This window comes from Carcharodon carcharias, chromosome 1 (assembly GCF_017639515.1).
Source record: "Carcharodon carcharias isolate sCarCar2 chromosome 1, sCarCar2.pri, whole genome shotgun sequence".
Lineage (NCBI taxonomy): Eukaryota > Metazoa > Chordata > Chondrichthyes > Lamniformes > Lamnidae > Carcharodon > Carcharodon carcharias.
The window spans coordinates 173,682,446-173,709,401 of record NC_054467.1 but is presented as its reverse complement, the minus strand read 5'-3'; the positions used below and the strand labels follow the sequence as shown (position 1 = coordinate 173,709,401).

Sequence of the window (26,956 nt, the reverse complement as noted above, 5' to 3'; positions counted from 1 at the left end):
CTAACTGCCTCCCCAGCCCATCCCCAAAAGCCATTTAAGATTCTGGCCATAGAATTATACGGTCGTAAAGTCATTCTGGCAGAGAACCAGGCTATTTGGTCCATCGAGACCATACTGGCTCTCTGTAGAGCAATCCTGTTTGACCCATTTCCCCACTTTAACCCCAAAGCCCTGCAAATTTATTTCCCTCAATATCCCATTACTATATGCATATTTGTACAAGAGAGCCAATAATGTACTATCCATGCAGCTCTCCCACTGCTTTTCAGGCTTTCCAACGCTCCTGTGCATGACCAGGCTGACTTTACCTAATGACATACGTCACCTCATTTAAATATTTATGTGATGCTCCTGATGCATCACTCATGATGCACTAAAAATCCTGATGGGTTGGTGGGTTTTTGGGGGAGGGGCACAATGAAGGTTCAATGGCTGCCTGTTGAACTTTCCTGGATTTCCTGGAATGGGAAAATTAATAACGATTGAAATAAAAGTTGAAATTTTAATCACTTGCGGCTTCATTCAGCCTCAGATTATGCCACGAGCCTGTGCTTCTCTGGACTGGGTTGAGCTGTCACCGGCTCCAAGAATGTAGGACAGCAATGGAGAATGGGAGGAAGGAGAAGAAAAGGGGAAGGAAAGAGGAAAAGAGGGAGATGTTGGAATGGCCAACTCATTAGAATTTTTTTTCCCCTAGTAACCAATGCTAATCGATGCTCTGAAACCAGCTGTTGCTCAAGAGCTCAAGTCAAATTGTGGGCAGGCCATTCAATTGAGCCTTGCTTAGTTTCTGAACAAACTCAGAGCACTTTATGCTGTCTGCTTGCATGAGCACTGGAGGGCCCCTCTACATAGCACAGAACTTCCATGGCTTTTCTTGAGAACTGTGTCTACAATAGTTGTAAACCTGTTATTCACATTTAAATGAGGGGGAAGAGGCATTCCCTGCTCTTCATGTTCACTTTTCTCTGGTTTGCCCATCCTGATGTAGCAGTATCCAAAGAAGATGTGGAAGGTCTTGCACCTGGGATCCCATCAGATTCAAGAGTCACAGAGGTTAGATAGCACTTGAAACATAAACAATTGACCATTTTTTTTTATGGAACGCTTCACGAATTTGCATGTCATCCTTGCGCAGGGGCCATGCTAATCTTCTCTGTATCGTTCCAATTGGATCATTGAACTAAATGTTATTTAATTAATTTGTATGGACAGCCACCAGCGAGACTTGAAAACTGGCAGGCAGTCCTACAAGTACAGCGTTCTCAGGCAATTTGTATGCCATTTCCCAGCAGAAGGCCTTGCCAGTTGACAGTACCATATAGGTGTAAGCAGACTATGTTGTTTATCAGAGCCACCAAATTTGGACATTTATCAACCTGGACAAGCCTAGTGCTCTTTGGGTGCAATGTGCCTTTCTAGCACCTGGGCAGGACAGGTCAGGAACTTGGTCCTTTTAGTAAGTGATATATAAACCAAGCAACTGAAAATCTGATTTATATAACAATTGCAACGACCATTCCACATTTGAATCTCAGTAGTCTCACACAAAAAAAAAACCCAGTGCACTATGTCATATAGATAGCAGGCCTTAAGCAACCAATTCACAGTATCACAGTATCTTTACAGTGCAGGAGGCCATTTGGCCCATCGAGTCTACACTGGCTTGCTGAAAGAACATTCCACCTAGTCCCACTCCCCTGCCTTATCCCCGTGGCCTTGCACATTATTTCTTTTCAGGTAGTAATCCAATTCCCTTTGGAATATCTCGAGCAAACCTGCCTTTGCCACCCTTTCAGGAAGTTTGTTCCAGACTCCAACCACTCTCTGGGTGAAATTTTTTTTCCTCACATCATATTTATTCCTTTTGCCAATTATTCTGAATCTGTACCCTCTAGCTGAGTTCTCTTGGGTGGGAACAGTTTCTCACTATTTACCCTTTCATGCCCCTCAGGATCTTGAATACCTCTATCAAGTCTCCTCTCAGCCTCGTTTTCTTCATGGAAAACAGTCCCAACTTCTCCAATCTATCCTCATAGCTACAGTTCTTCATCCCGCGAATCATTCTTGTGAATCTCCTCTGTACTTTCTCGAATGCCTTCACATCTTTCCACAAGTATGGTGCCCAGAACTGCACGCAGTACTCTAGATGAGGCCTAACTCTTTCTTGAGTTGAGTTCTCCTGGGTGGGAACAGTTTCTCACTATTTACCCTTTCATGCCCCTCAGGAACTTGAATACCTCTATCAAGTCTCCTCTCAGCCTCCTTTTCTCCAAGGAAAACAGTCCCAACTTCTCCAAGGCATTCAAAGGTGAAATTTTGCGAGTGCAGAGTTTGCATGTTCCTGTCAGGATTAAAGGCAAAGTTAACAGGCATAGGGAACCTTGGTTTTCAAGGGATATTGGTTAAGAAGAGAGAGGTGTATAGCAGGTATAGGCAATAAGAAGCAAATGAGGTACTTGTAGAGTATAGAAAATGTAAGAAAATACTAAAAAGGAAATCAGGAAGGCAAGAAGAAGACATAAGGTTGCTTTGGCAGATAATGTGAAGGTAAACCCGAAGGGTTTCTACAAGTATATTAAGAGTAAAAGGATAGTAAGGGACACAATTGGTCCCCTTGAAGATCAGAGTGGTCGTCTATGTGTGGAGCCTCACGAGATGGGGGAGATCTTAAACAGTTTTTTTGCATCAGTATTTACTCAGGAAACTGACATAGTGTATAAGGAAGGAAGGGAAACAAGCAGTAGTTTCATGGAACATATAGAGATTAAAGAGGAGGAGGTGCTTGCTGCCTTACAGCGAATAAAGGTAGATAAATCCCCCGGGCCTGACATGATATTCCCTTGGATCTTGACGGGGACTAGTGTAGAAATTGCAGGGGCCCTGGCAGAAATATTTAAAATGTCCTTAGCCACGGGTGAGGTGCCAGAGGATTGGAGGGTAGCTCATGTTGTTCCGTTATTTAAAAAAGGCTCCAAAAGTAAACCAGGTAATTACAGGCCAGTAAGCCTGACGTCAGTAGTAGGTAAATTATTGGAAGGTGTTCTGATAAATCGGATATATAATTATTTGGACAGCCAAGGGCTGATTAAGGATAGTCAGCATGGCTTTGTGCGTGGTAGGTTGTGTTTAACGAACCTTGTAGAGTTTTTCGAGGAGGTTACCAAGAAAGTAGATGAAGGAAAGGCTGTGGATGTTGTCTACATGGACTTTAGTAAGGCCTTTGACAAGGTCCCGCATGGGAGGTTAGTTCAGAAGGTTCAGACACTTGGTATCCATGGAGAGGTTGTAAACTGGATTCGAAATTGGCTGTAAGGGAGAAGACAGAGAGTGGTAGTGGATGATTGCTTCTCAGACTGAAGGTCTGTGACTAGTGGTGTGCCTCAGGGATCTGTGCTGGGATCATTGTTGTTTGTTGTCTATATCAATGATTTGGATGATAATGTGGTGAGTTGGATCAGCACTGATGACACTAGGATTGCAGGCATTGTGGACAGTGAGGAAGGCTTTCAAAGCTTGCAGAGAGATCTGGACAAACTGGAAAAATGGGCCAGAAAATGGCAGATGGAATTTAATGCGGATAAGTGTGAGGTGTTACATTTTGGAAGGTCAGATCAAGGTAGGACATACACAGTAAATGGTAGGGCACAGAGGAGTGCGGAGGAACAAAGGGATCTGGGAGTTCACATACATAGTTCCCTGAAAGTGGCGTCACAGGTAGACAAGGTTGTAAAGAAAGCTTTTGGCATACTGGCTTTCATAAATCAAAGTATTGAGTATAGGAGTTGGGATGTTATGGTGAGGTTGTATAGGACATTGGTGAAGCCAACTTTGGAGTATTGTGTGCAGTTCTGGTCGTCTAACTACAGGAAGGATATCAGTAAGATTGAGAGAGTGCAGAGAAGATTTACTAGGATGTTGCCAGGTCTTAAGGAGTTGAGTTACAGGGAAAGATTAAACAGGTTAGAACTTTATTCCTTGGAGCGTAGAAGAATGAGGGGAGATATGATAGAAGTTTACAAAATTATGATAGGTATAGACAGAGTAAATGCAAGTAGGCTCTTTCCACTTAGATTAGGAGAAATAAACACGAGAGGACATGGCTTTAGGGTGAAAGGGGAAAGGTTTAGGGGGAACACTAGGGGGAACTTCTTCACTCAGAGAGTGGTGAGAGTGTGGAACGAGCTACCATCTGACGTGGTAAATGCGGGCTCACTCTTAAGTTTTAAGAATAAATTAGATAGATACATGGATGGGAGAGGTCTGGAAGGTTATGGACTAGGTGCAGGTCAATGGGACTAGCGGAATAATATTTCGGCACAGACTAGAAGGGCCAAATGGTCTGTTTTCTGTGCTGTAGTGTTCTATGGTTCTAACTAGTATCTTATACAAGTTCAAAATGACCTCCTTACTCTGATATTCAAAGCCCTGTTAATAGAGCCTAAGATACTATATGCTTTATTAACTACTCTCTCAACATGCCCTGCCATATTCAATGACCTATGTATGTATACACTGAGGTCCCTCTGTTCCTGCACCTCCTTTAGAGGCTCTCCCTTTATATTGTCTCACCATATCTTTCCTGCTAAAACGAATCACCTTGAACTTCTCTGCAATACACTTCATCTGCCACTTGTCTGCCCAATCCACCAACGTGTCTATGTCCTTTTGAAGCTCAAGACTATCCCCGTCACAGTTGACAACATTCCCAATCTTCGCATCTGTAAATTTTGCAATCTATAGTGAACTCCTAACGTAATTTATTTTGTGATTTGGGTATTGTGGCGGTACTGTCCATTAAACAGCAACACATGCTATGAAGTGAAAAGGGCATGTAGTTGATCACGACTTTGCATTGTAATCTGAGTAGTGCCAAATTGGGAGACCTGAGATCGAAATATATTTTCACAGGGCAGCAAAAGTTATACAAAGAGTTGTTTGATAGCCAGAAAAGGCTAGTGGAGGTGTGGGAGATAGGTGCCTAACTGCCCACACACCAGCAAAAAGGCAAATTAAAAGGCCTCATAATCATGCCTGGATAAATTACAAAACGCCCAATACCATTACTGCTGCTGTAAACCACTCTAATTTTAGCAGAAGGGCACAGCTAATGCAGTTTGTTTTAAAAGGACTGTACTGAAATTGTGTTTGCTATTACAGGTCACTCAAATCCGCACCATTTAGCGCAGGTAAAGAAATGTTTTACTCTATTCAGTCAGATGCCTGGGTCAGTCATGTAGAAAACTGTTTCCAAGCAACAACCTTAAAAGACATTTTTTTTCTTTCAACTTTCTGCAATTAAGACAACATATTCATCTGTGCACTTCAGCAAAAAAAAAGCCAAGTAGTTCTATGATTACATTTGGTCGAAAACAACCAATAACAATGTTTGGGTCAACAGTGCATCACATTGGGAAAAATCACAGTTTTACTTTTGGATTGAATGTGATGTGAACCATAGCAAAGGGTCTGTTTAGTGTTCTTCTTTAATCAGCTTCATTTCTTTCAGGGTTGCTTAAATAAACACTAAACAATTTCTGGTGGTTTCACACACAACTTCTAAATTTAAAAATTTCACAGTATTTCCATTTAAGGAGAAAGTTAAATTTAGAATTTCACTGTATGATTTAGAAATTCACAATTTTGATTGGTTATTTTAACTCAAAATACTGCAGCAAGGAGAACCAGTGGTAAACTTAATTTTGCAGATTGGAATCTGTCTCAGTGCAGCAGTACATAACTGTTTTGTATGCAGCTCAAAAAACCATATTTTTCTCCATTATCACTAGTTCTAAAACCACATTAAACCAAGAAGGTGCTGCATGCATAAGGATGATACATGTCTCATTTTGATGCTGTTTGCTGTGGATTTGCTGAGCTTAATAATATAAGTATTAATTTTCAGAAAGCCTATTGAACTTTAAATTTTGGTAATCTTGCAGTGCCTTTTCAGCTAAACTGAAAGGATCATTCTGAGTGTCAAAAGCATCCTTGATACCTGGGATGCAATCAATTACATCACAAAAGAGAGTCACAAAATAACTACAGATAGCCAAGACGTTTTGACCCATCTTAGATCCACCTTCAGCCATATTGGTGGTTAATATGATGTGCTGATGATGAAGCTGTTGACTAACCAGAGCAATCACTCTCTATCAATCCATCTACATCAGACCCAATGGGTGAAATTTAAATGCCCCCGAGTGATGAGTTTGGATATGGGGAGCATTTTAATCAAGTGGAAGGGTGCTGTTTGGGGACCATGCCACATTCCTGATTAAGGATGGGGTGGGAAGGCTTGTACATGCTAATTGAGGCCTTTAAGCAGGCAACTAATGCCTCCTCCTGCCAGGTGGGAGAGTCATCGTGCAGAAAGCCTGAAAAGCAAACCTGACCAGGGGGAGAGGAAATGGGGGATGGGGAGAGGGGCAGTTCTCATTCAAAAGCACTCAGTGCCTTATCGAGACACCCGGCATTGGAAAATAGTGGGTGTGGCTGCAGAAAGCCACACCCTGCCCTTGCCTCCAACCCCGTACTCCCCTTTCCCACATCCCCACCCCATGACCCCTGTCCCGTCTTCATCTTTGGCCTTGGGTCTCTTGTTGATCTTGGTTCTTTGGGGGGTGAATTGAGGGCAACTGCAATCGTTCCTAGTTGTGCTGCCTAGAATGGAGAGCTGCCAGAATCTGATTGGCCAGCAGCTCTTGGGGACATGGATTTTCTAACCCCAGGGGCCTTATCCTGGGGAAGACCTGAGAGCAGCCACTTAATAGGCCGGGCCTTCTTCAAAGGACATGACACAAGATCCCTATTGCCTGGATTAAATTCCGCCCAACTTGAGGTGAGGAAAACGCTAATGGTGGAAAACCTTAGGAAACATCACTTAATCTGCTCAAGCCTGCAACACTAACCATATTCAGGTTTCAAATTACACATTTACTTTAACCCAAAATGTTATTTGCTGAAAAAATGTATCTAATTTGCATTTGAAATAATCAATATGATATGTTTCCACCACCTCCCTAAGGAGCCAGTTCCATATATTGACCACTTCCTTACTGAAATAATGGGCAGAATTTTCTGCTTGTTGGGCGGACCCGACCCAATCTCCGGCGGGTGGGGAGCCGATCCCCACCGGAAAAGTGGGCCCCGTCACCATTTTACATGGGTGGGCCGATTAAGGCCCGCCCAGCGTGACATCCAACGGGAAGCGCTATGCACCTCCTGTGCGGGCGGGTGGGGGATTTCCAAAATCGAGAGTGCGCTCTTTCACGCACGCGCACAAAAGAGTGCACATCCCTCAGAGACTAAGTGCTGCCTCAGGGAGATCACTTACACTCTGAAAAATGTTAAAAATAGAAAAAAAAAATTCCCTAACATGTCCCTCTCATGTGACAATTTCACATGAGATGGGACATGTTCATAATTTACATAATAACTTTATTAAAATGTTTAAAACCCTGCATGAAACTTCATCCTGCCGCTGGATGAGGTTTCATGTTTTTTCAGAAGCCCACTGGGGCTTCTGGCCTGCCCGCCAACCTTAAGGTTGGACGGGCAGGTCCTTTAATTGTTTTAATGATCCTGTCAATGGCCTCAATGAGGTGATACATTTTGGAGGGACAGTATAAAACAAAGGATACTATTCTAAAGGGTGTGCAGGAGCAGAGAGACCTGGGTGTATCTGTATATAATTCATTAAAGGTTGCAGGACAGGTAGAGAGAGCTGTTTCTAAAGCATACAATATTCTCGGCTTCATTAATAGGGGCATAGAGTACAAGAGCAGGGAGGTTGTGATGAACTTATACAAGACACTGGTTAGACCTCAGCTGGAGTATTGTGTACAGTTCTGGGAGCCACACTATAGGAAGGATGTGAACACATTGGAGATATTGCAGAAGGGGTTTACGAGAATGGTTCCACGGATGAGACACTTCAGTTATGAGGAAAGATGGAGAAGTTGGGACTGTTTTCCTTGGAGAGGTGAAGGCTGAGAGGAGATTTGATAGAAGTTTTCAAAATCATGAGGGGTCTGGACAGAGTAGATTGGGAGAAACTGTTCCCACTTGTAAACAGATTTTTAATCAGTAAGGGAATCAAGGGTTATGGGGAAAAAGCAGGAAAGTGGAGTTGAGGATTATCAGATCAGCCATGATCTCATTGAACGGCAGAGCAGACTTGAAGGGCTAAATGGCCTATTTCTGCTCTTACATCTTATGGTCTTATGGAGAACCAGAGTGCAAAGTTTTAAAGTGTTTTGCAAAAGAAGCAAACGCAAGGTGAGAAAAAACTTTTTCACACAGTGAGTAGTTAGGGTTTAGAATGCACTGCCTGGAAGTGTGATGGAGGTAGGTTCAACTGAGGCATTCAAGAGGGCATTGGGTGATTTTCTAAATAGAAACAACGTGCAGGATTATGGGAAAAGGCAGGAGATTGGCACCAACTTAAAATGCTCAGAGAGCCGGTGCAGACATGATGGGCCAAATGGCCTCTTTTTACACCATAACAATTCTGTGATTCTGTAATGGTATTCAGATTATTGCCAGAGAGGGAGTGCAATGAAGGTTCACCAGATATGTTCCCAGGATGGCAAGACTGTCCTACGAAGAGGGATTGGGGAAACTGGGGAAACTCTCTAGAGTTTTGAAGAATGAGAGGTGATCTCATCAAAACCTACAAATTATTTAAAGGGATAGACAGGGTAGATGCAGGTAAGATGTTTGCCATGGTTGGGGAGTCTAGAACCAGGGGACACAAATTCAAAATAAGGGGGAAGCCAGTTAGGACCGAGGTGAGGAGAAGAAGTTTGTTTTTACTTAGAGGGTTGAGAATCTTTGGAATTCTCTACCCCAGCGGGCTGTTGAAGCTTAGTCATTGAGTATGTCTAAAGTAGGGATTGACAGATTTCTAAATGCCAATGACATAAAGGGATATGGGGATAGTGTGGAGAAAAGGCATTGCAGTGGATGATCAGTCATGATCAGCTTGATGGGTTGAAAGGTTTGCTGCCGCTGCTATGTTCCTATTAACTGGGGATTCACTTGTGCTCATATACATAAACTCCTCTAGATGCATTTTTTTGTTCTTTACTCATCCCATTACCACTCCCTGTCACCTTGCGCCATGAAACATTTTGTCATTTACGGCTGAATTTTCAAGGAGCTTTCCCGGCTCCATGGACCTTTAAAAATGTCGGGCGAGACACAGATGCAGTGGTCCTGGCCCAATTTCGGAAAGATCCGATAGGCAAGTAGAAGGGAGCAGGGAGTGAATCAACAGGAGGGAAAACCTGAATTCAACAAGGCCAGCTAATTTAGTGCTGAGTTCAAGCAGACCCCATTTTGGCTGTTCCAATGCCTTAGCCTGCAGTGTGGGAGTCACAAATTGATGAAGTAGATGTAAACACTCTTGAAGCGCTAATAAGGTCTTTGATCTGAGGTTTTTCATTTCCCTTCTTCTTTAAACGTGAACAAAGACTGGTTAAAGCTGTCAAAGAGTATTAAAAAAAAAGCTCAATCCGCTAGACTGCTTTGAATGACAGACCATCTGTTCATGCAGTTTCAATAGAGTTCATTGTTGAGGTTTCCCAATAGATATTTTAATGACGGTATGAATGCTTGGCTGAGCTTCAAAGCTATGATTATTGCAGCAGGGGGTTCTGAGTTCAGTTTGATTGACAGTTTAAAGATGCAATTAAAGAATGAGTTGTCTTTGATGTAGAGTCTGAATAGAATTTTATTTGTTTTATAAGTGATTGAACATTTGAGGAGATTTAAAATCTTTGAATGGGTTTCAAGAATGGAAGTTTTTTCCACTTTCAAGTGTGTATGAGTGAGAGCTGTATTAGGCGGCTATAAATTTATTTTCTAATGTCCATTTCAAAGACATCCTGTGGTCTGCCTGTGGTGGATACTAGGTGAGTGGCTATGGAGGTAGCATGGGTATGAGTGATGAGGGCTACAGGGTCTAACAGCTGGTACCTGCCTGCCTCAGTACTCACCCGCTGCCATTACTGCCTATGATCTGCTTTTAGGGTCGACGGACTGAACTCTATCCCGCCAGCCTCCCCCGAATGAAGATTGAGTCTAAAGGGCATTTTATATCGCGGCAGACCTGTGGAGTCAGGAAATTTCCCAACTTGAGCTTCTTGCCTCAGTAGCAAAAATCTAACCCCTTAATCTCTGCAGCCCATGACCCTATCACATATCTTCCCTTTAGCTCTTCTTCCCACCCTCCCCTACGCACCCCCCTACATCCTACCAAGTTCACTTGCTAAAATCCTATGACATTTCTAACTTTTTCCAATTCTTATTGAAGGTAAGATTTGAAATGATGGGCAGGATATTTCCAGGTATGTTGCTAGGAGGCTGCCTCCAAGCAGCTGAACTGGCCCCTGCCAATTTGCTTCCTTCAACTGGACTAAAGTGACCCTCAATTATTTTAATCAGCTAACACACCACATGCGGGCAGGTAGCCCTGTTACCCTCTAGCACACCTCTGGGAAAATAACCGAGAATGCGATGGAACTAGAAATCTGGCATACTGGCCAGCAATGCTGTTTTAAGCAGCTGCCGCCCTTGTTCCTGGCCCGGTGAGGGATCAAAATCACACCCATTAACTCTGCTTCTTTCTCCAGGGATGCTGCTGGACCTACTGAAGATTTCCAGCATTTTGTTGTTATTTCAGATTTCCAACATTCATAGTATTTTGCTTTTGTATTGTACATTTTGGAACAGGCTGAAGCTATGTTTATTGGTTTCATGATATATGATATGTAATCTGTGTCTCTGTAAATAAAAGCTTGTCAGTGTATAAAGACCAGTCTCCAGTTCTATCATTCACAAAGATAAAAGCAAAATACTGCGGATGCTGGAAATTTGAAACAAAAACAAAAAATGCTGGAAAAACTCAGCAGGTCTGACAGCATCCATAGAGAGAAAGACTGAGTTAACATTTTGAGTCCATATGACTCTTCAGAGCTAAAAAGAAGTAAAAATGTGGTGAAATATATACTGTTTAAGGGGGTTGGAACAGGTGAAGCTGGATAGAAGGCCAGTGATAGGTGGAGGCAAAGGAGAGATTGCAAAAGATATCATAAACAAAAGGTCAAAGGGGTGTTAATGATGGTGGTACTGAATAAAGGAGATGCTAATGGTGGTATTAAGGGCAGAATCTTTAGGTTGGCAAGCAGGGGCGTAAAATGACGTGCGGTGACATCCGGCATGCATCCCAACATCATCGCGCGTCATTCAGATATTCAGTTCGGTGGGAGCGCGCCAGAGTCGGTTGAGCCCCCGCCGAACTGTCAAAGGCCTATTAAGGCCATTTAAATATCAGTTAAAACAGTTAACTGAGCTGCCCAGCCAATCTTCAGTTTGGCAGGCAGGTGAAGAGCCCAGGTGGTCTTCGCATTTATCATGAAACTTCATCCATGGGCGAGATAAGGTTTCATGAAGGTTTTTAAAGTTTAATAAAATCTTTTAATAAAATTAATTGACATGTCCCAGCTCATGTGACACTGTCACATGAGGGATATATCTTAAAAGTTTTTTTTTGTCTTTATTAAAATTTTTAAAAATCTAAGTTCTCTCCCTGAGGCAGCTCTGTGCCTCAGGGAGATTTCTGTGCTTTTTTGTGCGCATGTGCAAAAGAGTGCAGGCCCCAGCTGTGCCTCCTCCCACCGTCCGCACAGGGAGTGCTCAGTGCTTCCAGGTGTGCACCACACCAGGTGGACATTAATTAGTCCACCCACGTAAAATGGCAGCATGCAGTCGAACATGAACGGCAATTGGCTGCACGCCCACCCGCATCAGCTCCCGTGCAATCCCTGCCACAGGGAGAAAATTTTCCCCTAAGAGTAGAAAGCAGAATGTGATAATAGCCAGACAAGGGTAAGCGCTCTGGAAAGAACAAGGTGAGTAAGGGACAGGTGACCCTAGTGGGGGTGGGGGGAGGGGACAATGGTGCAAAAAATATTGAAAATAGGCTAAAAGGTGGGGATAAAACAATGAATAAAAATGAAAATAAATTTTAAAAATAATAAAAATTGGGGGAAAAAAATGAATATTGAAAAAAAGGGATCAAAAAGGGGTGAGGATGGAGGAGAGAGCTCATGATCTGAAGTTGTTGAACTCAATGTTAAATCTGGACGGCTATAAAGTGCCTAATCAGAAGATGAGGTGCTGTTCCTCCAGTATGCGTTGAGCTTCACTGGAACAATGCAGCAGGCCAAGGATGGACATGTGGGCATGTGAGCAGGGTGGTGTTTTGAAATGGCAAGGAACAGGGAGGTCTGGATCATGCTTGTGGACAGACCGAAGGTGTTTCGCAAAGTGGTCACCCTGTCTGCGTTTGGTCTCTCCAATGCAGAGGAGACCAAATTGAGAGCAGCGAATGCAGTAGACTAAATTGAAGGAAGTGCAAGTGAAGCAGGAATGTTTGGGCCCTTGGATGGTGAGGGTTGGGGGGGGGGGGGTGCAGTAGAGGGGCAGGTGTTGCACCTTCTGCGATTGCATGGGAAGATGCCATGGGAGGGGGTTGAGGTGTTGGAATGATGGAGGAGTGGACTAGGGTGTCCCGGAGGGAATGGTCCCGGAGGGAGCGGGGTGAAGGCAAGTTGTGTTTGCACCTCATTATCTCTGAAGAGACGCTAATGACTCCTGTGGACTGCAGAGACCAAATTCAAAGGGAATTTATACAAAGCCCATAAGTCTTTTCATAAGCCAAGCCTGGCCAACCAAAGCAAAGTCTTCTGCTAGACAAAGGATCCTGCAACCTTCCTTTCAAATACTTAATTGTTAGAACCTTAACAATCTCAGGAACCCAGACAAAAGGATTATGCACCCTTTGTCAAAGCCAAAGTGGAGTGGTGGGAGTCAAGTGACATGATCCCCACAGCTGGCAGAATCAGCTATACTCTTTTGCTGTACTACAAATCAGTCTGCCATCTCCCATCTACCAAGCAGCAGCACAGAACAAGGGTTGAATGCCTGGCCCCCATCTACATTGTTTCTACTGGAACTTCTGAACTTCTATACCATTGCCTGCAAGACTAATTCATCTCTGTATGCCCATTTTATCGTGGAAGTCATCTCTTTACTGGAAATGTGAATTATCCAGCATCAGTTTTCAACCTGCCAAACTTTGTGAAGGTATACTCCATTGAACTGTGATTCTGGAATTCGGACTTAAGTGAAACAATAATTCTTTGATCTGTGCTCTTTGTCCTGAAATCTTTCTTTCTCTATCCCTCGTTTATTTTATGAATGCATGAGGGGGCTATGCAGCAACACCTCCCGCCCATGTTTTGTATGTGTACAAATCCTGAAGGGTTTTAACAGGGTGGATGTGGAGAGGATGTTTCCTCTTACGGGAGAATCCAGAACTAGGGGTCCCTGTTTAAAAATAAGGGGTCTGCCTTGTAAAACAGAGATGAGGCCATTTTTTTTCACTCAGAGGGCTGTGAGTCTTTGGAACTCTCTTCCTCAAAAGGTGATGGAAGCAGAATCTTTGAATATTTTTAAGGCAGAGGTGGATAGGTTATCAGCAGTAGGTGGGATGCAGATTTCAGGTTACTATCAGATCAGCCATAATCTTATTAAATGGTGGAGCAGGCTCAAGGGGCTGAATGGCCTACTCCCCCTTCTTGTTCGTATGTTCGTATGAATAGCCTAACCCTCTGAATTCACTTTATCTCGAGTTTGCTGTGGGGTTATTAATATAAACTAAATCACACCAAAACTGAGGGTTGGGAAATATGCCACCGCTTATAAAGGGTGAAATCAAATTCAGAACACCTTTCTGCTTATGGACGGGTGGTGAGAGGAGAAATCAGAACTGTTTAAATTAACAGTCGATACATTCTAGGAGGGTCTGCAAAATAATCTCTCCAACAGGGAAATGAGAGAGAACAACATCAGGGGTGGGGCTGGTAGGAAGGAAGAGAAGGGAAAAAAAAAGGCAATTTACCTACTTTGTGTAAATTAACAATTGTTAGTATTAATCCTGCACAAGTACGGACAAGATTACAACCCCAAATTTTTTTGAACACTCATCCTTTTTTGCAGTGATGGGTACGTTAGCTACCATGGTTTTCGGTGGAATGTCTTGCAAATATTTGGCACGGGAGAGGAAGGGAGGTGCTTGGCACTCTCCTGCACTGATAACAAGGTAGTAAACAAATTGGGCTCATAGAGTAAGCAAATGCCGTTATAATGCGATCTGGCGTGGAGTAGTTCCAGCATTTTATCTTATTTTAATTTACTGTTTGACTTGATTCTTGTAACAGTGGAAAAAGTCAGTTCGAGTTACTTCAATCATCCACCATTTTGTAATAACCTAAGTTCCTAAATTACAATTAGAAATTGGGCTGGGCTTCGACAGGTCTGTAAAATATTCCTGAAAATGTCACATTGAATTGAGTACTTAGCAACAGTAATAATGGGAAAAAAATTCAGCCCCCAGGTGTTTTTCCTGTCACATAACCGCCCTGCCCTCAATTTTATAGGGGGGTGGGTGAGGCATAAGGCGATTGCCTGCCCTTGCCCCAATTGAGGTTCTTATTGGCTACTTAAGTGGTAAATTTTGAGGCCAGCAAGAGGTGTTCAGGGAAGGAGCAGGGGAGAAAGCCCATCCAGCTAGCCTGCTCAGTCCTGAATGGGAAAGGGGGGTGGGGGTGTGGTAGGAGGTTGCGCCTCCATCACTGGCCCCCTTTCCAGATTGGACAGCTCCCCCAGGTCTGCCCCCCCCCCTCCCCCGCAGATGCTCTCTTGCCCCCAGCCTGTCCGTCAAGTCCCGCACAGCCCTCTCCCCAACACCCACCCTGGGCCTCATCACCTGACCCTGCAGAGAGACCTTGTACTTACCTGGTGGGACTTCTTCTAGTCTCACCAGTGGTCACCGCTCCCAAATTGGCCGACAGCTCAGAGACAAGGCTTCCATTGCAGTAAGGAATGGAAGTGCCCTCTCCAGCACTAAATGGCTGAAGGGCTGACATCAGTGGGAATATGTTCCCTGGTAACATCATTGTTGGCGGGGTGAGAAACCCGTCATCCAAAAAATCCTGCCCAGATAATTTTACAAGCCTTCTCCGCTTGCAAACCTGCCAGTGGGAGCTCATGAAATTCTGCCCCATGGTTCCTCCTCTGATTTAATTGGCCCTCTGAATAAAAAGATAGAATGATACCACAGAGAAAGGAAGCTATTTGGTACATCATGCCTTTGTTGGGTCTTGTAATGAGCTTTACAATTAGTTCTACTCTCTTGCTCTTTCTCGATAACTTTTAAAGTTTTCCCCTTCAAGTATTCATTCAATCTGCTTTTGAAAATTATCGAATCTGCTTTCACCACTCTTTCAAGATATTTCAGATCATAACAACTCGCTGCATGTAATTTTTTTTCCCTCATGTTGCGTCTGGTTCTTTGGCAATTAAATATGTGCCCTCAGGTTACCAAAACTTTCGCCACTGAAAGAAGTTTCTCCTTATTTACGCTAACAAAGCCAATCATGATTTTGAACATCTCTATTAAATCTGCTCTTAATCCTCCATAAGGAAAGCAACTCGACAGGGGTCTCACCAGCCAGCTAAAGAGCCAATGAAAGTCCCACATTACCTCTTTTCAGGAAGGTCTGCTGTATTAAGTGCCCCTCCAAGAGCTGCCAGCCAGAGGCCAATTAGCTTTGCATGGCAGACAGCATCACTGGGGGAGCAATGGTAGCTGCTGGCAACGCATCAGCCCAAGGCCCAGAATTGCCAAGGGACCCAGCCAAAGGTGAATGAGGGTGGGTGAGGGTCGCGGGGGACGGGAGATTGGCAGCAAGAGCAGGGACAGGCTTTTTTAATGAGCCCCATTCCCAATGCCTGGTACCTCAATCAGGCACTGAGTGTCTGACAATGAAGGAGCCTGACCACCACCCCGCTACCCCGCAGACTTTGTGCATGGTGACTCCCCACCCACTGGTAGTTGTATACCTGCAGCAGTAGGATGAGGACCTTATGTGGGCATTAATTGTCCACTTAACAGCCTCAATTGGTGGCGGGGCAGGAAGGCTGTCAACAAGCTCCCCTCCCCCCCCAACTTAATTGGGACATAGGCAGGAACATGGTGGGCACTGCCCCACCTGTCACCCATCTACCTGATCAAATGACCCACTGCCTCTAAATTCACCTTATGGGATCGCATTAAATTCTGCCCATAGTCTCTATCCTGGTGCCATTAACATGCTTCCTAAAGTGAGTTGCCCTGAATTGACCACAATTTTCCTGTTTACCCAGTGTTTCAAGGTTTATATGTCTCTACTTACAAAGCCAATGATCCTGTAAGCCTTTTCAACAGCCTTCCCAATTTGTCTCCAAAGTCTGGGTATCTTTCTCATAATATGGTGATCAGCATTGTACACTGAAAACCAGCTAGGGCTGGAACAGCGCTCTGTACAAATTCAGTCACTCCCTGAGATTTGTGCTCCATTCCTCCGTCCAAAAGTTTAAGAATCTACTTGCTGTCTTGACTGCTGCCATACACTGCTGATGGCTTCAGCAAGGTATCCACCAGTATTCTCAAACCTCCCTTTTGTGTTGCAGACATAAAACCATTTAACGAAGAGGTGCCACTACTCATTTATTATCCATTCTCATTCTCTGAATTTTTTGCTTGTCACATTAAATGTTATTAGCCACTCAATGGCCCATCGCCTCAGTCTATCAAGGCATTTTGTTATTTGATCAGTCTTTTTCAGTAGCTTCTAGTCTTGCCCAATTTAGTACTAGTTTTGAGTTAATGTTTCATTTGTGATAGAGTCCATAACATAAACATAACTGTTCTCTCCACAGATAATACTTGACCTGAACATTTCTGGCATTCCCGTCTCTATTTTAGACTTCCAATAGTTGAATTTTATTTTTGCTTGTTGTGCGGCATTAATATGTTTCTATTCCCATTTCCTATTTGTTTCTGTGCATTGTAAACAACAGCAGCCCCAGCACTGATCCCTGAGGCATCCCACTGGTTATCTCCTTCCATGCTGACTCAGCCGCATATACAACGAATCTTTGCCTGTCAATTTTTTTGTTCATTTCAGAAGTTACGCCGTGATCTCCAATTTTGTGGGCTAACCTCCTTTGTGTCATCTAACATCCCAAACAGCAATACACAATGAGTGCATTGTAGTGCCTACGCTAGTCCACAGTTCTGCAAATAGCAACTACTTTTGTCGCAGTTTAATGACTAAAGTTTCCCCACCACTGTCTGACTGGCCAACGGTTGCTGGGCTTATCCCTCTTGCCTTTTTTGAATAGGGGTGTAAACATCCTTCAGTTCTCTAGCACCACTCCCATTTCTAAGGAGGACTAGAAGATAGTGGCTAGGCCCTCCGCTATCACTACCTTTACTTCCTTCAGCATCCTAACCAGATCAGGTAACTTTTCTACTTTCAGCGCAGCCAACATTTTGAATACCTCTTCGATCTAACACAACTACCTCCTTCTTTACTGCTACATCAGCAACATTCTCTTTGATACAATAAAAATGGAAAAAATTGGAAATAATCAGCTGGTCTGGTGTCATCTGTGGAAAGAGTTCAGGTACCTGGTGGCCTATAGTATACATCCAGCAGCATTACAGCTTCTTGATTGTTAGTTAATTCAAACCAAATAGATTCTTGTTTTGAACCTTCTTCTCTGTCTTTTGAGAACACATTGCAGCCAGAAATATTAAATAGTGCTAAAGAACGGTGCTATGGAACTACAGTGGCTGCACGCCTAGCCAAGCTATTGCAGTGCAGCTAAAACACTGGGTATCTCCTGACAATGGGTAAAATTACCCAGGTATGTCCTTTCCATAAAAAGCATGGCACACCCAATCTGGCCAATTACCACCCTGTCAGTGTGCCCTCAATCATCAGCAAAGCAACTGAAGGTGTCATCGATTGTACAACAAATGGCGTTAACACAGCAATAAACTGCTCACGACTGCTCAGTTTGAGTTCCAACAGAACCACTCAGTTCCAGGCCATTTGTAGGCTGGGTCCAAGCATGGACCAAACTGAATTTCAAAGGGGAAGTGAGAGTGTTTGCATCAAGGAACCCGAGCAAAGTTGAAGACAACGGAAATCAGCAGAATACTTTCCACTAGCCAGGTTCATACCTAGCACAAAGATGTAGTTGTTGTTGGAGAACAAATATCTAACCCACCAGAGATTACTGCAGGAATTCCACAGGGCAACGTCTCAGGCCCAACCATCTTCAGCTGCTTTGCCTGCATCATAAGGTCAGAAGTGAAGATGTTTGTTGATAATTGCACAGTGTTTCATTCCGTTCACTCCTCAGATAAAGAGGCTGTCCTTGGTCACATCCAGGAAGACCTGGTCAACACTCCACTCAGGCTTGGGCTGCAAAGTAACCTTCATGCTAAATTCCAGGAAATTACCATTTTCAACAATTAGAAGTCATATTAACAAAGCGCCTTTCATGACCAACAGATGTCCCAATGCGCTTCATAAGCAATGAGTACTTCTGGAATGCAGTCACTGTTGTAATTTAGGATGAGCAGCAGCCAATTTTCACACTATCTTGAAAATATAATAATTTTCATAATATTATTGTGAATTATTGTAAAGGTTGGTTAATAGTGGGGTTTGGATAGTTCTCTGTGTGTGTGTGTGTGTGTGTGTGTGTGTGTGTGTGTTTGTGGGATTTAATTGAACTGGAGACAGATGGTCTGCAAGCTTTGAGTTATCAAAAAGAAACTAGGTTTGAAATGCTAAATATGTAAACATGGCTAAAGTCCAGAACTAGGAGACACTGTTTTAAAATTAGGCACTCCCTTTTAGAACAGAGATGAGGAGAACTTTTTTCTCTCAGAGGGTTGTGCAACTTTGGAACTCTCTGCCTCAGAAGGTGGTGGAAGCAGGCTCATTGAATATTTTTAAGGTAGAGATAGATAGATTCTTGTTAGGCAAGGGAATCAAAGGTTATTGGGGTTAGATGGGAATGTGGAAATCGAAACACAAGATGATCAGCCATGATCTTACTTAATGCTGGAGCAGGCTCGAAGGGCCGAATGGTCAACTCCTGTTCCTATTTCTTATGTTCTTATGAGATCTTTTTCATCCACCTGAGTAGGCAAACATGGCCTCAGTTTAATAACTCATCTGTAGGGAAGCACCCCCTCAGAACTGCTCCAAATACTAGTCTTGATTTTTGTGTTCAAGTCCTGGAGTGGGACTTGAATCCCCAGCCTCCTGATTCAGAGTCGAGAGTACTACCAACTGAGACACATCAGCCACAAAACAGAGTCTCCCCTTGGCATTCAATAGTACTTCCATTGCTGAATATCAACTGCCCAATCAACATCCTGGAGCTACCACTGGCCAGAAACTTAACTAGAGAATCCATATTAGTACTGTGTGCCTACACCACACAGACTGCATGCAGTGGTTCAACAAAGCGCTTCACCACTACCTTCTCCAAGATAATTAGGGTTGGGCAATAAATACTGGCCTGGCCTTATCATCATTGCCCATCTCCCATGAACAAAGAACAATTAACTGTCCATTTCTCCCTTCATTTGAGCCAAGGCTCCATTTTTGGAATGCCTTGTCTTTGTTATAGTCACATAGGATGTTTTTTGCAGATGTTGATAAAAAGAATGGCTGAAATTTCATGCCCTCCCCCTAGGTGGGGTTAGGGGGGCATTTAATTGGGTGGGAGGCTGCTGGATGGAGATCTCACCACCTTCTTATCTCTGCAACAATTAAGTCTGGGGCAGGAAGGCTCATGGACAGCCTTGCTGCACCACCACCAATTGAGGCCCATAATTGGGCAATTGATGCATACTTAAAGGCCTCATCGCACCGCTACTGGTATTCAACCAGTGGCAGGCAGGGTAGGTGCAATGCGGGGAGATCAAAAGCAAGGGTTCAGAGGGAGGCCTCATTAAGAGACACTCAGTACACGACTAAAGGATTCAGCATCAGGAAGGGGACTGGAGCCTACTGCACTTGCTGCTGACCCACTACCCCATCCTCACTCACCTGTGGACTGGGTCCCTCAGCAACCCTGAGCCTCTCCCTGGCAGCAGCCTCTGGTCTCCCGATGGCACTGCCTGCAACGAACAGCTGCCACATAAAAATAAGTAAGTACGATTTGATAGCCATAATAGAGAGAATGGCTGCAGGAGGACATGGATTGGGACCTGAATGTTAAAGGGTATAGGACATTTAGGAAGAACAGGAAGTGAGGAAAAGGTGGAGGGGTGGCCCTATTAGTTAATGATGATAGCCAATTAATAATAATACAGTTAATAATGATGACAATAGAGGGGGATGACCCAAATTCAGGAAAGCAGGATGTGGAAACGGTTTGGGCACAGATGAGAAATGGTAAAGGCAAGAAGTCACTTGTGGCAGTCATATACAGACCCCCTAATAGTAACCACATGGTAGAATGGAGCATAAAGGGAGAAATAAAGCGAGCTTGTCAGAAAGGCATGGATATAATCAAGGGAGATTTTAATCTACATGTAAACTGGAAAAGTCAGATGGGCAAAGGTAGCCTAGATGAGGAGTTTATTGAATGTTGTCAGGATAGTTTCTTAGAACAGCATGTTCTAGAGCCAACCAGAGAGCAGGTTTTACTGGACCTGGTTGTGTGCAATGAGATGGGATTAACTATTGATCTCATAGTGAAGGCGCCCATAGGTAGCAGTGACCATAATTTGCTTGAACTTTCCAGAGAAGAGTAGGTCCAAGACTATGTTTTTAAACTTAAATAACGGCAATTATGAGGGTATGAAAGCAGAGCTGGCTAAAGTGAATTGGCAAAGTAGGTTAAGGATTAGGTCAATAGAGATGCAGTGGCAAACATTTAAGGGGATATTTCAGGATACACAGAATAGATGCATTCTAACGAGTAAGAAAAAGTCCAAGGGATGGACACACCATCCATGGTTAACTAGAAGGTTAAAGATAGTATCAAACTTAAAGAAAAAGTACACAATTGTGCAAAGATAGGTGGAAGGCCAGATGAATGGGCAGAATATAAGGAACAGCAAAGGATGACTAAAAGATTAATAAGGAGGGAAAAATTAGATACAAGTGAAAGCTAGCTAGAAATATAAAAACAGACAGTAAGAGTTTCAATAAATATTTTAAAAAGAAATGAATTAACAAAGTGAGCGTTAATCCTATAGAAAGTGAGTCTGGAGAATTGATAATGGAAAACAAGGAAATGGCAGATAAATTGAACAATTATTTTGCATCAGTCTTCACTATGGAGGATACAAGTAATACCCGTGGCTATAAGCCAGGAAATGAGAGGCAGGGAGGAACTCAAGAAAATTACAGTCACCAGAGAAGATATACTGAGTAAATTGTCGGAGCTGCAGGCTGACAAGTGCTTGGGTCCTGATGGACTTCATCCTGCGGTCTTAAAAGAAGTGGCTAGTGAGATAGTTGATGCATTGGTTTTCATTTTTTGAAACTCCCTAGATTCAGGAAAGGTTCCATTAGATTGGAAGATAGCAATTGTAATTCATTATTCAAAAGGGAGCAAGACAGAAAGCGGGAAACTACAGGCCAGTTAGCTTAGCATCTGTTATAGGGAAAATATTAGAAGCTATTATTAAATAAGCTACAGCAGGGCACTTGGATAAATTTAAGTTAATCAGGCAGAGTCAACATGGGTATGGAAAGATGCACACATTAAGCTGACTTCAAGACAGAAAGCAGATGGAGGGAGAAAGGGGTAGTTATTCAGAGTGGCAGAAGGTGGAAAGTGGTGTTCCACAAGAGTCACTGTTGGGACCACTGCTGATTTGGATTTTGGGATCAAAGATACAATTTCTAAATTTGTGGATGACACCAAATTGGAGGGTGGGAATAGACAATGGGCAGAATTTTCCATGCCTGCTGGTAGCGGGCATGATAGATGGCGTGCGCAAACAATATGGCGCAATCAGTTTCACGACAGCAGGAAGGCAGCTCGCGATCATCCGCTCAGCCCACCAATGACGGGCCGCATTTCCCACCAACAGTCATCAGGAAGCTCATTGTAATACAGCAGCAGATCATTAAAAGGCCATCCCGCCAGGCTCTTGCACCCCCACCAGATCGTTCATCCATGGCGGTAGGAAAGCACATCGACATGTTTCACAACAGCATATAGGCGAGGTGCGCTTGGTGGCCTTCACTTTGGGGGAACAGGAGGTGAATGCACAGCATCATTCTGCAGAGCTCTCCAGGGTCACCTGTTGCTTTGCAGGCTTCGGGGCACCAGGGTGAAGTGTCGCCCTGCCACAAAGGTGACTGTTGCCCAGCCTCAAAGGTGAATGTTGTTGGGAGCGGGTGTCCGGGGGGGGGGGCAACGGCTGCCCTGGCATTGGGGCCCCTGAAGAAGAAATCAAGCTGTGGGTCAGGGAAGGTGAGGAAAGTGGCCATGCAGTAGGGACACCTGTATAAACTGACCATCACTCTGCAACTGAAACAGCTTAGGCATAGCCACAGTGATATGATTGGGGTCAAGCTCTTAGACTGCCCACCCACGAAAGCAACGCAGAGGCACCAAAGTGTCACCAAGCGCTCCAGAACTTACCCACTCCCCACCCCCCCAGCACCGACCGCGGAGCAGTTGGACTGCACACATTGTACAATCTCCTCGCCAGCGCTGGCCATGTAGTAGTCACTGCTGGAGGCGCACACAGCCCCTTGTAATCTCAATATCCCGGTTTGGACCAGTGTTCTCCATGTCGCAGGCTGACAGGGCAGCCATGCAGCGCACTCATCTGTGGCCATCCGAGGGGTGGCCAGCGCGCTCATCTCTCTCTCTGTGCCACAGGAGGACCACATCAAGACCATGGAGCATGGTGACCTAGCTGTATGCCTAATGGCCTACAGAGAGCGGAGAAGACGGAAGAGAGAGCGACTGAGGCTCCTGGCCACACAAAGGTAGGAGCAGAAACCTAAGGGAGAAGGGGCTGCTGGGGCTCCTGCACAGACTGACCAGGAGTGACAGCGAGCCATGGCTGGTTGGTGCCTAGCGGCACCCAGGGTTCCTGCAGATAACTGAGAACCGGTGTTGCCAACAACTGCACATGTCTAAGGACCTGGTTGCTCACATCTACCACTTACTGCAGGACTTAGCGCCAAGGAGACATGGAAGGCATCCACTGTCAGTGGCTGTGAAAGTGACCATGGTGCTCACTTTCTATGCCAGTGGCTCCTTTCAGGGCTCCACAGGTGACCTCTGTGGGATATCACAAGCTGCCATCCACAAATGCATCCATGAGGTCATGGATGCCATCTTCTCGAGGGCACACAACTTTGCACATTTCGCCTGGGACTGGGATAGCCAGGATGCAAAGACCATTGGATTCTCCAGGAGCTTGGGGTTCCCACAGATGCAGGGTGCAATTGACTGCAACCATGTGTCACTAAGGTCTCTGTCGCTTCACAGACTACATCAACCGCAAGGGATTCCACTCACTGAATGTGCAGCTGGTATGCGACCACCAGAAATGCATCTTGCAGATGTGCGCATGGTTTCCAGGGAGAATGCACGACGCCTACATCCTCAGATGGTCACAGAACCCTGGAGTCTTCCAGGGTCCACAGAAGCTGCAGAGATGGTTCCTTAGAGACAAGGGCTACCCGCAGAAGCCGTGGCTGATGACACCTGTGCGGTGGCCTCAGACTGCAGCAGAGCGACGGTATAATGAGGTTCATGCAGCAGCTCACAACTCTGTCGAAGGGTCATGAGGACTTGGTTCTGTCGAAGGGTCAGGAGGACTCGAAACGTCAACTCTTTTCTTCTCCGCCGATGCTGCCGGTCCTGCTGAGTTTTTCCAGGTAATTCTGTTCTTGTTTTTGTTTTGGATTTCCAGCATCCGCAGTTTTTTTGTTTTTAAACCATCAGGATGTTGAAGATGAGGTTTCAGTGCTTGGATCGGTCTGGTGGAGCCCTGCAATACAATCCACAGAGGGTGTCACGCATCATCGGCTTCTGCTGCGTCCTTTACAACCTGGCGTTACAATGGGGAGGGGAGCTGGCTGAGGAGGAGATGGAGGAGCTGCACATCTCCTCCGAAGAAGAGGATGCTGACGGTGATAAGGCTGAGGGGATCCTCAAAGGTGACAATGATGGGGATCAGGCCCTCGCACTGGCTAGACAAGGCAGGCACACTTGGGAGGCCCTCCTAGCTGCTAGATTTGTGGAGGATGATGACGACATGCAGTGAGGTGACTCCATATATCCTCACATCGCATTTGTGAACGTTTGACTCCAGTCTGGCTTTTGGCAGCGCGAATAACCCCCTGTGAATTGCTCCTGTCATGGAGATGCAGTGGAGGCCCTAATAGTCATTCGATTGCAGGAGGATGATGACATGCAGTGGGACACTCCATAAATCTTCACATAGCCTCTGAGAATGACTGACTCCTGTCTGACCGAGGGCAGCTCGCTTGCGCTCCGTGATCTGGTTCATATCATAGAGACGCAGCCATGAAACTTAAGAAGCATCTGACGCTTTGTCCGCCTCCAGCACCTGAGCCCTTCAGGAGCTGGAGCACAGCATCAGTGGTCACAGCTGCTAAAGAGATGGGAGCCAGCCCCTCCTTAAAGGTGCTGAGAGCACATCGAGAATATGAGAGAACTCTGTGGTGCCAGCCCACTACATTCTGGCAGCAATGACAAGCACAGCCATGGTTCAGGCATCAGTAATGCTCCCAGGATGTGTGAGGCTGGACCATCACTGTGGTCTGAAGGCTGCACAAAGCACAGGTAAGAGGCCCTGGACTGAGACATCTGCCTTTATCTTGTGCAGAAAGGTTTCACGTTTGAGTGACATGAACATTACTCATCAGAACAGGGAGCCATAGGCAGTGACACATTCTTGGGAGTTTATTGATCATAGTGAACAGTATGTACAAGTGATTAACCCCTGCCCAGGCTGTGCAACTAATTCTCCTTTACTGTCCTAACCCTGCCGCTATGTCTTGTTGCTCCCTGGATATCCACAGCGGAGGCAAGGCAGCCCGCTGATGACTTTGGCAAGCATCCTTGCCCCGGCCTGCTTTTAGGGTAACGCATCCTCCTTGGCCTATGGAGCTGGAGCTGCTAAGGTCACAGAAGAGGGGAGTGGGATGGGCTGGAACCTCTTGGAGTCATCTGGATGGATGGGCCCGGAGTGTGCACCTGCTGATCCTCCTCCATATGGGTGCCCGGGGGCCCCAGACTAACTCCCTGAGGAGCAAGGGTAGCTGGAGTGAGATCAAACTGCCTGGCACCCCTCTTGCATACACACAGTTGGAGACCTACTATGGCATCAGCAACAGAGTTAAGCCCGTGCAGCAGTGCAGGAGCGGAGTCCTAGACCAGGGTCTCTATGGCAGCCGCCACCCTACCGGTTTTGGCCTCCATGCCATGGTGTGTGTCTCTGCGCTGGTGGAAGGTGTGGGTGAGTGTTGTGATGGGACTTCAGGGAGGGTGCCTCCAGATTCCTCTCCAGAGGTTTCTTTGGGGCTTGATTGGCGGCCCTGGGTCATGGACTCTATTGGTTGTTTGGCATATATGCCTGCGAAAGCAAGGAGAGATAATTAGTGCATGGCAGTGGATGGTGAAAGAGGACACATCGCTCACATCATGGTTGTCTGATGGATGTTGTGCAGCTGGATCCTAACTTGGTAGAGCAGCACCAACCTTATCATCAGCACAGGACTGGTCCCAGTCACCGCCGGCCCGCTGGATGGCTATTTTCAAATTCTGTCAGAACTTTGATTTCGGGCATTTCGCCACCAGTCTGCGACCTCTCTCTTGCTGTGTGCCAGCTTGTCCTGCATGGATAGAGATGGAGAAAGAGTAAACAAGATGCCTGTAGGCCAGTTGATTAGTGTGCCTGGCCTGTGTGGTTGATGAGTGGTCCCATGGATGGGATGAGGAAAATGACGGTGTGTGTGAATGTGAGAGAGTGAAGAGTGATGTCCCTTGAACTGGCAGTGAGTGAGGGCCCTGTGCATGTGTGATGGGGTTTGTGAGTATGTGAGTTGAGAGTGATGAGAAGAGTGACTTACCCTGGTGGAACGGAGGAGATCATTCATCCTCTTGCGGCACGGGATGGTTGTCCTCTTCTGAAGGGCGTTGGTGCTGATCACTGCTGCCACTGCCTGCAAAGCTTCATTGCTCCCATTGCTGCTCATCCTGCGGCCAGAGTGGGGGTATAGGACGTCCCGGCAGGCCTCCACTGTATCCAACAGTCGCTCAACAGTCATTGAAGTGGCGAGCTGCGGTCTTGTTTCCTTTGCTGGCCCTGACTTCCGTGCAGCAGTGGTGAACTGGAAGGTGCTGTCTAAGGAGCTTTGGCGAGTTCCTACAGAGCATCTTGTATATGGTACACACTACTGCCAATAAGCGTCGTTAGTGGAGGGAGTGGATGTTTGTGAATGGGGTGTCAATCAAGTGGGCTGATTTGTCCTGAATGGTGTCAAGCTTATTTAATGTTGTTGGAGCTGCATTCATCCAGGCAAGTAGAGAGTGTTCCATCACACTCCTGACTTGTGCCTTGTAGATGGTAGACATGGTTTGCGGAGTCAAGAGGTGAGTTATTCGTTGCAGGATTCCTAGCCTCTGACATTCTTCTTGTAGCCAGTATTTATCTGGCTAGTCCAGTTCAGTTTCTGGTCAATGGTAACCCCCAGGATATTGATAGTGGGGGATTCAGTGATGGTAATGCCATTGAATGTCAAGGGGTGATAGTTAGATTCTCTATTCTTGGAGATGGTCATTGTCTGGCACTTGTGTGGCACAAACGTTGCTTGCCACTTGTCAGCCCAAGCCTGGATATTGTCCAGCTCTTGCTGCATTTGGACATGGACTGCTTCAGTATCTGAGGAGTTGTGAATGATGCTAAAGGTTGTCCAGTCATCAGCGAACATCCCCACTTCTAACCTTATGATGGAAGGAAGGTCAT

At 45.2% G+C, this 26,956-nt stretch overlaps 1 protein-coding gene and 1 non-coding gene across 4 annotated transcripts in view; both read right to left on the bottom strand.

Moving 5' to 3' along the window:
- The window catches only part of pde4d (phosphodiesterase 4D, cAMP-specific), a 1,628,454-nt gene that overhangs the window by 963,395 nt on the left and 638,103 nt on the right, over positions 1 to 26,956 (bottom strand). The window lies entirely within an intron of this gene.
- LOC121285800 lies at positions 1,094 to 1,200 on the bottom strand. Its single transcript, XR_005944786.1, has one exon. It is a non-coding gene; the product is annotated as a U6 spliceosomal RNA (small nuclear RNA).